The 13,629-nt window shown below is 33.3% G+C and overlaps 1 long non-coding RNA gene across 2 annotated transcripts; it reads right to left on the bottom strand.

The window, feature by feature from the left end:
* Window positions 1-10,110: 10,110 nt before the first annotated feature.
* On the bottom strand, window positions 10,111-13,206 carry LOC126697845 (uncharacterized). 2 transcript variants are annotated; one of them, XR_007646267.1, is made up of 3 exons: window positions 12,948-13,206; window positions 11,718-12,469; window positions 10,111-10,382 (listed from the first exon to the last, which is right to left on the bottom strand). It is a non-coding gene; the product is annotated as an uncharacterized LOC126697845 (long non-coding RNA). The 2 variants fall into 2 exon arrangements; XR_007646268.1 differs by lacking the exon at window positions 12,948-13,206 and having other exon boundaries at window positions 11,718-12,588.
* Between the last annotated feature and the right edge of the window lie 423 nt (window positions 13,207-13,629).

The raw sequence follows: 13,629 nt of genomic DNA, 5'->3' as shown, positions 1-13,629 counted from the left end.
TTAACCTAATGAGCAAGCCGCATGAGAGAAAATAGAGAAAAGAGAGGTAGCCAGCTTCTATTCTTATTTTTTCTGTGAGAGAGTGCTAGGGTGTAATTGGGATTTGGGTTTCTTGAGAGTGTTTCTGTACACTATTGTATTTTTCTTGATAATAGTGAAATCCCTGCAACTCCGTGGAGGTAGGCAAATTGCCGAACCACGTAAATATTGTCTTGTGCGTGTGATTGTTTTCTTTGGCGTGTGTTTTTTCTATTTGTTTTTGTTTCTCACAGGTTGGGATTTTGGTTAAATTCCCTACATTACCGACCACATTTCCTTCTTGTGTGAAGTATATTAGAAAATATATTGTCATATTCTTTTGCTCCAAAGCTAATGATCCAAATTAAGTCAATGAGAGATTATATAAAGAAAAGAAATAACCGTGTTTATCTTTCTTTTTTCTATTTTGAAACAGTTTATCCCAACAGGTTTTAGGAAAGTAATTATTCGAAATTAAGCCTATTTGAATAATTCTTCTGGGCTACGGCCACTTGATGAATTCAGCAACAACCAAACTCTACAAGCAACCATTTTATAGGTTGAAGGTTACTTTATCTGCCTAAAATAAAAATAAAAGAGGAACACACACAATATTAAGAGAGTGGTAAAATAGAAAAAAGAATTACTTCAGGAATAAAAGATGGAAGTGGAAGAAGAATGGATAACCCTTTTAATTTGCTTTCACATATAATATATCTATTTTATATAGGAATGACAAAATATTTCTATCCTACAACTTCAATTCATGTAGGTATTTTCTGTCACAAAAAAAAAAAAGGTGGACACGTCACATCCCAATTGTGTGTCAACATGTGTGTTTTATGCCACAGCCCAAGTGCATGTGTGTAACATACACATAATTGAATTTTTTAATGCATATTCCATATTTTTATTTAATTGTCTATACATATTTCTACTATCGATCTCATAGCATTCGTATTTCTTTCTTTTTCTATCTATATATCTACTTGCATTCTCACAGTCGCTCATCCTATCTCATTAGTTTTTAATGATGTAGCATTACTTTACATCTTTTAATTCCATTAAACATGCATAAATGTTAACATTTTTATCACTTCATCATTATATAATTTTATTTTTTATTATTTATATGTCAGTTAAAAAGATAACCATAATAATTTTTTTTATAAGCATAAAATAAATTAATATCAACCATTTTGGATTAGTGTTATCTAAACATTGCATCTTTTTTACAATTTTTTCATATACATATATAATAGAAGAGAAAAAAAAAAGATTTAAACATTAAACATTTCAATTGAAAACATTAAGAGGTGTTAGTTGACCTAAAAGCCGTTAACTATTGTCCATTAACTTCCTTAAAATAAAACACATTAACCCAAGGGATCAAATTAAAAAATTAATTTGAAAGGTCAAGAAGTTAATTATAAATTGTGATGAATTTGAGGAAACAAAATGGCAATAATCCAAAAGTTCATGAACTTAAAATAACTGAAATTTTTTTTTTTTTAATTTAAAAAGCAAAAGGTCAACAATACGAAAATAAAAGAGTCTAAGATATATTTTAGCTAATAAAGCATTAGTTTAAAAAAAAAAATGGAGGGATTCTAACTAATTTCTAATACACAGATGTGTTGTTAAATTAGATAGTTTGTCTGATGGACTTGGTAAACGTAACGTGTGCAAGAAGTCATTTCTACACCGCGTACTACAAACAAGACAAGAGTACATTTTTTTATATATATGTCCTAAATCAGGGACTAATAAGTTACTAATCTACCAATGAGAGACTGAAACATGGATTAACAGCTGTCAACAACAAACTAAACTAACTGTGTAAACTGGCTGTACAATCAGTGTAATATGACATGTAATTTAACAACCACTTGTACTAAACGACTGTAGCTTTTTCAATTCTTCAGCTTTCTCTTCTGTACTCTGCAGTTTAGCTTCCTGTTCTTTGTCTTCTTCTTTATTCTTCAGCTTCTTCTTCTTAACACCACTTCTGTCTTCCTTATCTTTGTTAAACTTCTTTTCAGAACCTTTACACTTCCCCTCAAGATGAAAAGGGGAATGAATATTAATAGTATTCTTCTTGTATAACAGTAGATGAAACTGATGTGCACTAAGTGCTTTGAGAAGCAAGTCAACCAGTTGAGATTGAATTCTGATATACAACAAACGGGCAAAAAGGGCCAAATAGCATTATTTGGCGAAATATTTAGCAATTTATCACTGTTTGCAAACTATTTAGTAATTTACTACTGTTTTGTAACTCGAGTTCATCAAAAAATCGAATTCCTTAAAAATGTGTCACGGTGACACCTGTTAATCTAGCATTTTTTAATTAAAAAATTCACGTGAAACTCATATTTATGAAACTCAATTTTTAATATAAAACTAAAGTTGTTTGAAAGTTTTAACATAGAACTCAAGTTTTATAAACTAAAGTTATGTGCTCAAGAATTCTGCACCAGGCAGCTTGCAACATGTGTTTTCTGCAGAATCAGTGTTTGGGATCCTTCCACTTGAAAGTGTCAAATCATGCGAAATTTCATCTAGTGCCATCTCTAGGCCGTGTACTCGTGACTCTAGGGAATTGATTCCAATCTGGGAGCTCCCAATGAATCTCTGGATTCAAATAAAGCAGGAAAATATGAGTACAAAATTCTTAAACATTTATCAGACACAATATTATCGACAAAGCCTTCACGAAGTTGGCAAAACGGACATTTGTGGAGTACAACCGAATAACATTGAAAAAGGTACCTATGAATATCTTCAACATAGGGTTGCATTCCAAAGCAGATAAGTGTGCATTTTAATGTCTATTTGGGAAAAGGAAACAAAATTTAGTCTAGCTTATAAAGTAGAGCTTTAAGCCCTGAATACACAGGCACTAGAGTTTTATAAACTTGAGTTCTATGTTGAAATTTTTAAATAACTTGAGTTTAAAGAGCTCAAGATTTATATTACAAGGAACTCAAGTTCTACATGAACTTTTTAATTAAAAAATATCAAATTAGGGGTGTCAGAACTCGAGTTACATGTAAAACTTGAGTTTTATGAACTCAAGTTACAAAATAGTGATAGATTGCTAAATATTTCACAAACAATAATAGATTGCTAAATATTTCGCCTAAACACGCTATTTGGCCATTTTTGCTACAACAAACGAATTACTCCTTCCAACACCTTGTTTCTCACAACATGAGAATCTATTTTTATGTGTTTTGTTCTTTCATGAAACACAGGATTTGCCCAAATGTGAAGTGTCGATTAACTGTCACTGAATAGCAAGGCTGCTTGAGTGTGATTAACTTGAATATCCTTCAAGAAACTAAGGATCCAAACAATCTCACAAGTGGCAGAACCACACACAAGGGTCCAAAATTTTAAAAAATCATTTTATAGTTAGTATATTATTTACATTTTAAAAAATGTTTGAAGTTGGCACCCTAAATTTTGAGTTATTTCAATAGTGCTCTAAAAAGAAAGAGAAATTATATTTAAAATCATATAAGTGAAGATGTTTAACAAATTAAACTAAGTAGAAAATGATAAATTTCGGCATATGTCTAAAATAAGAAATACGCAACTTTTATATTCTCATTAAAATTTAGAAGATGATAAATTCTCTTATTAGATTAATTTGTATATATGTGTCAACTGAAGAAATTAAATTCTCTTATTAAGTTGTACAAATACATTAGTACAACTTGACCTCTCTAAACTAAAATTTCGGGCTCTGCCCTGCTCACACACTGCCACTGCCTTGGATTTGTATTCTGCTTCTGCTAACGATCTACTCACTATTGGCAGCTTCTTTGACTAATTTCCTAGTAATTGAAATTGAGTCATAAGAATGTGCGACACTTGTGCGTGCATCATGCTGACTGTGCTATTACTTTCTTTTAGCCTTCGACCTTGTCAAATGAAGACTAAGATTTTGAAATCCGGACTAGACCAGACAGTCCGATCGAAAAAATCGAGAATCGGATTGAAATCCAATTTTTTAAGTATAGCAAACCGAGTATACGTGAGGTCTGAGAGAACCAGACGAACCGGGGTTCAACCGGAAAAACCAATCATAGAATAGGGAAAAATTAAAGAAAAATGCGGCAGCCAGGATCTGAATCTGAGCTCTCACACCTTGTAAGCAAAGATTAGTAATGAGAAGACTGATACCTGATGAAAATGACCCTGAGTATGCAATGGCATGACTGAAAATGACCCTAAGTATGAAAGAAGTTGTTGACATAAAAATAAAAAAAAGGAAGAAGGAAGAAAAGAACAGAAATTCACAAGCACGCGGCGGAGGATGCTCAAGTGAAGAGAAGAATAGAAATTCACTTGAGGTATTGAGCACTGCATCTGAAACTTTCAAAGAAAGAAGTAAAGCGAAGTTTTGAACGGTAAAATGCCAACTTTGAAGCACTTTGCATGGAGGAGGTGCTGCCAACGCATTCTTGGAGGTTGAGCACTTTCATTTTATATTAATACTCTTTACTTTTCTTTATTTGCTTTATTGGTCTGTCCACCCACCAAAACAAAGAGACTCTAGTTAGGAAAAAATATCCAACATATAATAATGGGTTAAAAATTTTAACCGATAAAAATAAAATAAAAAAAGGGTTAAAATGAAAAAATATCATAACTTAACTGAAAATTATGATATAATAACTTAAGTTACATAATAACTTAAGCATGATCTTGTAACATAACTGTGAAAATTATGATATGAAAAAAATACATTTGAAAAATAGATTTTTATATTTAATTGGATTATTTAATTTAATTTTTCTATGAATACTAATTCAATATATTTATTTATGTTTAAATAATTATTAAATTAATTATAATGTCATCATAATTTGACCCGGTTCAACTTTGATTTTATCTTAAAAATCTTGAACATTTTTCTTTTACGATTCAATAAACTGTCTGGATCTGAAAACCTTGCTGAAGATTGATTATAAAAACCCCCCATCAACCTTCGCAAATTTCAAACACAACTCAAATACAAATTTTTTTTTCATTTTTTTCATTCTTCTCCCAATTCTTCAAATCAAAGTATTTCACCAAAGCGTTCATACTAGATCTCTCTCTAATGGCAAAAACTTACTGTCTTACACCTATACTAGTGATCTTCTTCATGTCTCTCATATTATCCTTCCCATCTTCTTCTTCAGCTAGGCCCTTGAACAAGCCACTGAACCTTGCTGCCAATGAACCACACTTGGAGGTTGAGCTTCCTGAAGAAAACGTGGTTGTTGTGGCCTACTCTTTGGACAAAGATTCACACCATGTTTTACCATGTGACATGGAACCCAGCAAACTAGGCTTCCCTTATAAGGCTCCAAGACTTGCTGGGAAATATGGACCATTGCTCCTTAATGCTCTTCCCAAGGGGGTACCGACTCCACCATCTGGACCGAGCCCACGTATACATGACGGTAACAACTAGAGAACTACAGAGACTTCTGCTGCCGGGCCTCAATATCGTCAAGAACAACATTGGCCTGTATTTATATACTCCATAGTTATACATATAGATAATATATATATATATATATATATATTTCTTGGGATGATGTAAAATACTTATTACACATACAAGTTATACAATGTATTTAACCCAAAAAAAAAAAAAAAAAAAAAAAAAAATTATACAATGTTTTAGATTATCTTTATTATTTCATTAATAGAATATGGTTTATTAAAATGTATACCATCTCTGTTATGTTTGTCAAATTGGCAATATAAAAGTTTGTTTCTTCCATATATATACAATATATTGGTCTCAAATAAATATGGAATTTACTTGTAATGGGATGGATGACACATATTCAAAACATAAAATATATATCCTCTTTGCTCATGGTAGCTTCCAGTTATTCACATTCATATATGGAACCTCTTATAGAGATAGTAATTCTAACTCATTTCGTGGTGATTGATGATCTTTGGATCATTTCTGCAAATCAATTCAAATAAAAGTAAAACTTTGTCCAAACCATTATTTCTTTAAACACCAGATTATTTTAGTGTCTTGCCCTTTAGCATGTGGTTGAGTCCATATTGACTTTCAAGGTTCTGGTCCTGCTCATTTTCACGGGCCCCTTGCGGCGAATTGGCAAAAGGCTGTTAGTTTCAACGGTTCTTCAACCAAATGTTGGCTTCTATTGAAGGACATTAGAATCCTTCAAAATTTGTTCTTCACGTGGGTCAAAAAGAAAAAAAAATCCTCCAACTGCTTTGATAAAAGGTCAGTAAACCAAAAGCTTTTATGACTTACTACATGCATGTATTATGAAAATCCAGTGACACTTTCATTCCCAGGTTTTGCTTTCACACCAGAGACAGAGAGTAGACTCGGCCGCCTGCCCTGACCAACACATTGTTCCAATTGACTTCAATTCTTTCCCCTTTCTCATTACCATATCACGGGCATATTTTGAATTAATAAATAAATTCTCACCTAATCATTCCCCTGATCCCCAATAATATTGCTATTGCAAATGGAGGGGCTAGGACTTGGCAACCCCACAACTGGATTTGGGTCCATCTGGCCTAAGATAGGAGCCATCTAGGTTTTAGAACTGGATCCTTGCTCCAGTCCTTGAGTAACAGATCTAGGTCAGGCAAGAATTAAGTTCGGTAATAGAATGTACATGACATTAGTGCAGTACTGGAGTAGGAGGCACTGAACCGGTATGTTTATTATGTATTGATGTACGTAAGTGCCCAAAAGTAACAGCCCAAGAGGTCCAATTATATTGTAATTTGTAAGAACTTAACTCATATGGTTCCTCTATAATCTATATACAATATTAGGATTCTTCGTAACATAAAGAGCATGTAGTAAAAATGTGGGGGTTAAGAGTCTCCTCATCAGTTGTAATTTATATAACTTTTTTTTTAAATCAATAAAAATAAGTCTCTATTTCTCAAAAATAAATAAAAATAAGTCTCTTCATTCAAACTAGTAATTATCTAATTATATATCTTAGTTATTAATCATTGACAATCAACTCTCTCTACTTTTATATTCTAGGCTGCTTATTTTATTCTAAGAAGTGTTAAACTGCCCATAACCTAGAAATTGGGCCTTTATTCAAGGATCTATTAACGCGAAACAAAGTTTCTTTCCAAACTCTTCAAACTTTTTATATATTTCTTTTTTGGATATAAATTTTGAAAATTTAACCGTTGAATTTCATGTTCCTTATATTCTTAACATGCATATCAAATTTCATTCAAATTTAACATTATTTACTATTCAATCAATAAACTTATTTTTTATACACAATTTTAGGTCCCAAAACTTGAAATTTTAATATTTGTTTGATAATATAACAATTGATCTTTGATCTTCTTGAAATTTTGCAAGCATGAAGAAAATAATAAGAACATGCAACCTAACGGTTAGATTTTCAAAATTCACATTCAATATAAAAATATATGAGAAATTTAAAAGGATTCTCTCTAAAAGTAGTTTAAAAAAACTTTGTTCAATGAGCTCTACTCCCGCTGCTGATTCATTTCATATTTGGACAGTTTGAACTTTGATTTGCTTTTTCCAACTTCATACCCCCCCCCCCCCCCACCCCAACCACCCCCAAAAAAAAAAAAAAAAAAAAAAGAAAAAAAAGAGGGTCGGCGAGATGCAAATTAAGTTTGAAAGAGTCAGTGACCGCGTAAGTCCACTGAGTAAGAAACTTCAATTTCGTGTATTGAATTGAAAGTTCAAACCTTGTTCATTAAGTTTCTAACAAATCAATATATATATGAACCTTATGAATCCCAAGTTCTCATCCATTCTAAAAACCCCCCATAAACCTTCGCAAATTTCAAACACAACACAAATACAAATTTTTTTTCATTTTTTTCATTCTTCTCCTCCCAATTCATCAAATCAAAGTATTTCATCAAAGCTTTCATACTAGATCTCTCTCAAATGGCAAAACCTTGTTGTCTTACACCAATACTAGTCTTCTTTTTCATGTTTCTCATAACATCTTTCCCATCCTCTTCTTTAGCTAGGCCCTTGAACAAGCCACTGAACCTTGCTGCCAATGAACCACTTTTGGAGCTTGATCTTCCTCAAGAAAACGTGGTTGTTGTGGCCTACTCTTTGGACAAAGAGTCACACCATGTTTTACCATGTGACATGGAACCCAGCAAGCCCAGCAAACTAGCCTTCCCTTATAAGGCTCCAAGACTCTCCGGGAAATATGGACCATTGCTTCTTAATGTTCTTCCCAGGGGGGTACAAACTCCACCACCTGGACCGAGCACAGGTACACACGACAATAAAAACTAGAGAACTACACAGACTTCTGCTGCCGGAGCTCAATATCGTCAAGAATAACATTGGCCTGTATTTATATACTCCTGGGTTCTAGATAATTTTTTCTTTTCTTTTTTTCTTGGGATGATGTAAAATACTTATTACACATACAATTTTACAATATTTTAGATTTTCTTTATTATTTCATTAATATTTATTTTCTTTATTTTATTAAAATGTATACCATCTCTGTTAATTTTGTCAAATTGGCAATATAAAAAGCTTGTTTCTTCCTTATACATTGGTCTCATATAGATATGAAATTTATTTGTGATGGGATGGATGATACATATTCGAAATATACAATATCCTCTTTACACATGGTATGGTAGCTTCAAATTATTCATATTCATATTAGGGACAGTTGTTCTTGACTTCAATTCTTTACCCTTTCTCATTACCATATCATGGGCATATTTTGAATTAACAAAGAAAAGAAAATATTAAGGACGTCGTCCCCTTCCCCTGAAATCAAAACAAAGATCTGAAGAACACCCAATATCCAAAACAAGTAAAACCCAAGAAATTAAACCAGCCCACGAGTTCTCAAAGTGTTAGAAGCTCTAAAACAAGCCTCGCATGAGTTACAAGCCCACCCGAGTCCCAACTCGGACGAGCTCAACTCGTCTTCCGCCATTAACGCTCTCCTGGAGCTTGAAACCGAGTCCGACACACTTCTCTCCAAAGACCCAAATCTCTCTACCCTCTCTCAAGACCTTTCCAACCTCAAAGCCCTCGTCGAGACCCTCAAGAATTCACGCCGCCACCACAGCATCCAATCTTTCTTAACTCGCCGAGTCTCTACTCACTCCATCTCCCGAGTCGCGGCTTCCATTGAGTCTGAAATCCAAGCCTGGATCGACTGCGAGAGCATCGGGACCTTGACACGTGTACTACGTGAGCAACCAAAACTCAACAATGAGGACGAGTTTATCAAGCTCTTGACTCAACCGTGAGTTAAGATTTGGTCCTAAAGTCCACCCTTAATGTTTTTTTTAGTTTATATATTTATTTTCTGATTTTTCTTTTAATTTCGAATTAAAAAAAAATACAAAACGACGTCATTTCAAGAGTTCTAACAGCAGCCACAAATTGAGTTGTAACAGAGTTTTATATTGACAAAACTTGAAAGTTAAAAAACTGAAATGACAAAACTGAAAGTTAAAGGACTAAAATAGAAAAACATGAAAATTACATAGGGTCAATTTTGAATTTTTGCTTAAAATTAAAATTCATTTTGAGATAAGAATAATACCCATCTGGCCTAAGTTATAGGGAGATTTTGTGCGTTTGAGTAGGAGGCATTGGACCCGTTGTAATGGCCACGTGCCATCATGACAACGGGTCCAATGCACTTGATCATTGGACTCAATCTCTGCCCTATCGGAGTAATCTATACAATACTTAGTATCAGTTGTCATCTAGACTAGTCAGTCTTACCATTCTTGACAACAAGCCAAACTCCTCTAAAGCTTAACCTGACATCCAAGAAAATCTTCACACAATTGGACCTTATAGTTCTCCTCAAAAGTAGATCCTGTCTACCGATATTAGCATTCTTCACATCAACATTAATTGTACCTCATAAACTTTAATGCGATTAAACTTGTCCCCTGTCTGTAGTCCAAGACACGCAGCCTTCAAATTCATCTCATTAGCTGAGTAAAGTAAGCAATCTCTAGCATATTGAAAAGCATGATTCTCTTAAAATGACTAGCCTCATTTTTCCCTAAAAAAAGTTTAAAACCAATTAATTTCATTGGTCAAGGTATGTATTTTTTCCTAAAATCAAGATTACTATGAGAATTTGAATCTATAAAAGTTTGTAGTGATTGACTTAACAAAGAGAAGTATCTTTAGCCAGCCCAAATTCCAAGTCGGCCCAAGTTACACTAAGGGCTTTACTCTTCCTTGTAGAAAAGGCAATAATTAGGCAGAGGGTATTTTGTCCAGGCAAATTGAGGCAATCTCCTTTTGCAATTCCATCTGTTGTTTTAATTCCACCCACCTACAGTAAAATTGACAAGTGATTACTTGGAACTTTTTTTTTTTTCATTATTCGACAGTTTATATATATATATATATATATACATAAATCATAATCTGATAGTTATAATGGAAGAGGGAGATTTAAATCAGGAATGTCTCCATTAAAAACACTAAGAGGTGCCAATCAATTGAATTACAAAATTCTTGGCATGAATACTTGGAATATGGTTATATAGATTGGCTAGGAAATCAGACTACGAAAATGGTTTCCGTCTCTCTTCTGAATCATGAATATAACTATGAATCAGGTTCCCCTCTATCCTCCAAATCATGATACACCAAGCCACCTAAGGTTCAAGCTTAGACATAGGATAATGCATACTTCTTTGCTGCTGCTCAGAGGCTAGAGCTTTCTAATTGTTTTCTGTATCTCAATTCTCGAATGTGAAAATGCGCAATCCAATGTCAATTGTTTTTTTAGCAAATTCTATTGTAAGAAGCAGATCTTTTTGTCTTTTATTTATTCTATTTAATTTTTTTTGGCATTTGATGTTATTCAAATCAAATCCCAAATGAATATGGGATTGGGATGTCAACATGTCTGCATTAACCTTCCATGATTTTTTATATTAATAGATCAGCATGTCTCACCCAATTTGTGCAATCACTAGTAGTTTAAGTTTGGCAGAATGATTTATGTGTTCCTTAATCCTTATAAGCAAAGAAACATGATCAAATGAAATTTGTGATGCTAAGCTAAAGACTGCTAGGTTTAGGCAACTCAAATGACATAGTAATTTTTCATCAAGTTAGTGTGTAACTGATTTTCACTGTGATTTGAGATAAAAGTAATTGATCTCCTTTATTCTATGGGTAGATAAGTAGTCATTATCTTCTTCATGACCCCGGAAAATCCTCATTCTCAATAAAGAAGAGGTGCGAGTATAATATATTAACTGTTCACAGAACCATAAGTATTATAAGCAGACAAAGATACATTTTGCTAAAATGGTATACAGGTGATTCATCTCAACTCAAAGCAAGAATTCATTCTTTCTATAAAGAATTCAGAATAAATTAGGTATTGCATTAATTTATTGTACAAAAAGGGAGTCATGTAACAAGGGATCACTATACAAATAGAAGTAAAATATTATGACTCCCATTTGCAAATTCCCCAACCAAAACAACAATTACAGGTGTGAAAAAAAATACAGACCTAAAACATATAATCCCTGTAACTCTCATTAACTTGGCTTCAACCTAATAGATTTGAAATCAGTTGTGAATATTATATATGCTTTATCACCTACCAAGGCAAAGGGTGTTGAAAGTCATGAAGGATAAAGGTTACCTGTATACTGATGATCTTGCCACATTAATTCACGGATGGTCTCTTCTTCAAGTCCTAGTAAAACAGATTGATCATACAACAAAGTTTCAGCTGGTTTGTAAGCTCCTTAATGAATATCTCCTTCCTCTTTATCTCAAATCAGAATCTAAATGATAAAAATATAAGCAACGGCCCAAGCCTGCTAATTGTATTCAGTTGTTAATTGGAGACAAGAAATTATCTAATCTTTTATTGCAAATTTAATATATCATTATTGCAAACAAGGACAACTGTCACTCAAGGAACTCTGTTCATTATACATAGCTACCCAGGCAACTAACAAGAATATCCACTACTGAATTATTTTTACATAAGAAGAGAATACATCATGTTTGGTGAGAGCCATCAAAATCATTGCTTCACATTCACAGCATTACAACCATGGTCAATTCATAGAGCAATACTGTGATCAAAGTGCCAGCACAAAAAATTTAAACCTAACCCAAAAGATAAGCATAGAGAGGACAGGGAAAGATAAATTAGACAAGTGTACTTAGAGCAGTGTGCTGAACTCTTCATTTCCCGTACTTCTTTCTCAATCTTTCCTTGACGAAATCATTCCGAGCTTTAGTTCGAGCTTGTTGAGGGGCAATGTTGACATAAGAGAGATGCACACCAGCAGCAAATAGAGCAGCACCAGAGACAAAGCATGCCACAGTCATCAACAATTTCTTGGGTGTTGAAGGAAAGCACAGCACCATTTCCTCAATTATCTACGTGCAAAAGGAGAAGATTCAATCAAAGCTAACCAGCTCACATACACAAAGCCACAATCTTTCATTGATTGAAAAGAAAATTATATCGATCAATTTCATAAATCTTCAAGCCACATTAAAACCTTATCTGATACAACATATACTAGCTAAAACTTGCACATCAACTGCACCATATTCGTTCCAGAAAATACAAAAACAAAACGGCTTCATTTGAGGATAAAAACATGTAGATAACCCATATGGAATACAACATTAGAATAGGAAACGAAAGATAAGAACTTCTAAGCGGCATTTGATCATACACATAGAACGCATTTTTTTTATTTGTAAAGAAAAATGACACAAAGCCCTCACGCATACTACTAATCCTAAAACTGATCAATTACAAATAGTTTGAGCTCGAAAATGCAGAATATTAAGGATGATCGAAAAGGTAAGCATTGGATAATAACTCAACGAGAAGGAAGGCTTATACCTCAGGTCAGGAAGCTCTGCTTTTAGAGTAGTGAATAGTGACCTGGCCACTGGTTCATATTTTTCAAATATGGGCCTGGGCCATTTGCATTGTAGCACATCTAATAAGAGTTAGCCCATTTATAGGCCCAAAGTAGGTCAAATAGATAATGAGAATTTGAAAGAGCCTGATTTTTCTTATTAGCATGAGCTGAAAAATAAAGAAAACTAAAAGGGAAGTTGGAAAAATAAAAAGAGAGAGAGCATGAGTATGGGTTTCCCATTATTCTTCTTGGATTGGAAGTTTGGAACTTGGAAGAGTTTATAAATGAGAATGTAAAATCAACGGATGCCCAAAGGGCATTTGATAAATATTTTTTAAAAAAAATTATGAGAAAAAAAAAAGTTTTTTTATGATTTTTTATATTTTTCATAAAGGTTATGTCAAAATTTTTCTAAAATAGTTTATTAAAAATGGGTGGCACTTGTGTCCGATGGTCAGTTTCATTGGACACGTTGCGATGCGGACACGTGTATAAGATTAGACACGTGTCCACATCGCAACATGTCCAATGAAACTGGCCACTAGATACAAGTCTTTCTCATTAAAAATTGTCCTAAAGGCTCCCTATAACATACTTATTAAAGATTTCTTCTTCATTTTTTGAGAAGATACTTATTAATGATTTCTAATTGAATGGGAT

The sequence above is a fragment of the Quercus robur genome, chromosome 8, assembly GCF_932294415.1.
Source record: "Quercus robur chromosome 8, dhQueRobu3.1, whole genome shotgun sequence".
Taxonomy (NCBI): domain Eukaryota; kingdom Viridiplantae; phylum Streptophyta; class Magnoliopsida; order Fagales; family Fagaceae; genus Quercus; species Quercus robur.
This window is presented reverse-complemented; position numbering and strand designations above follow the sequence as displayed.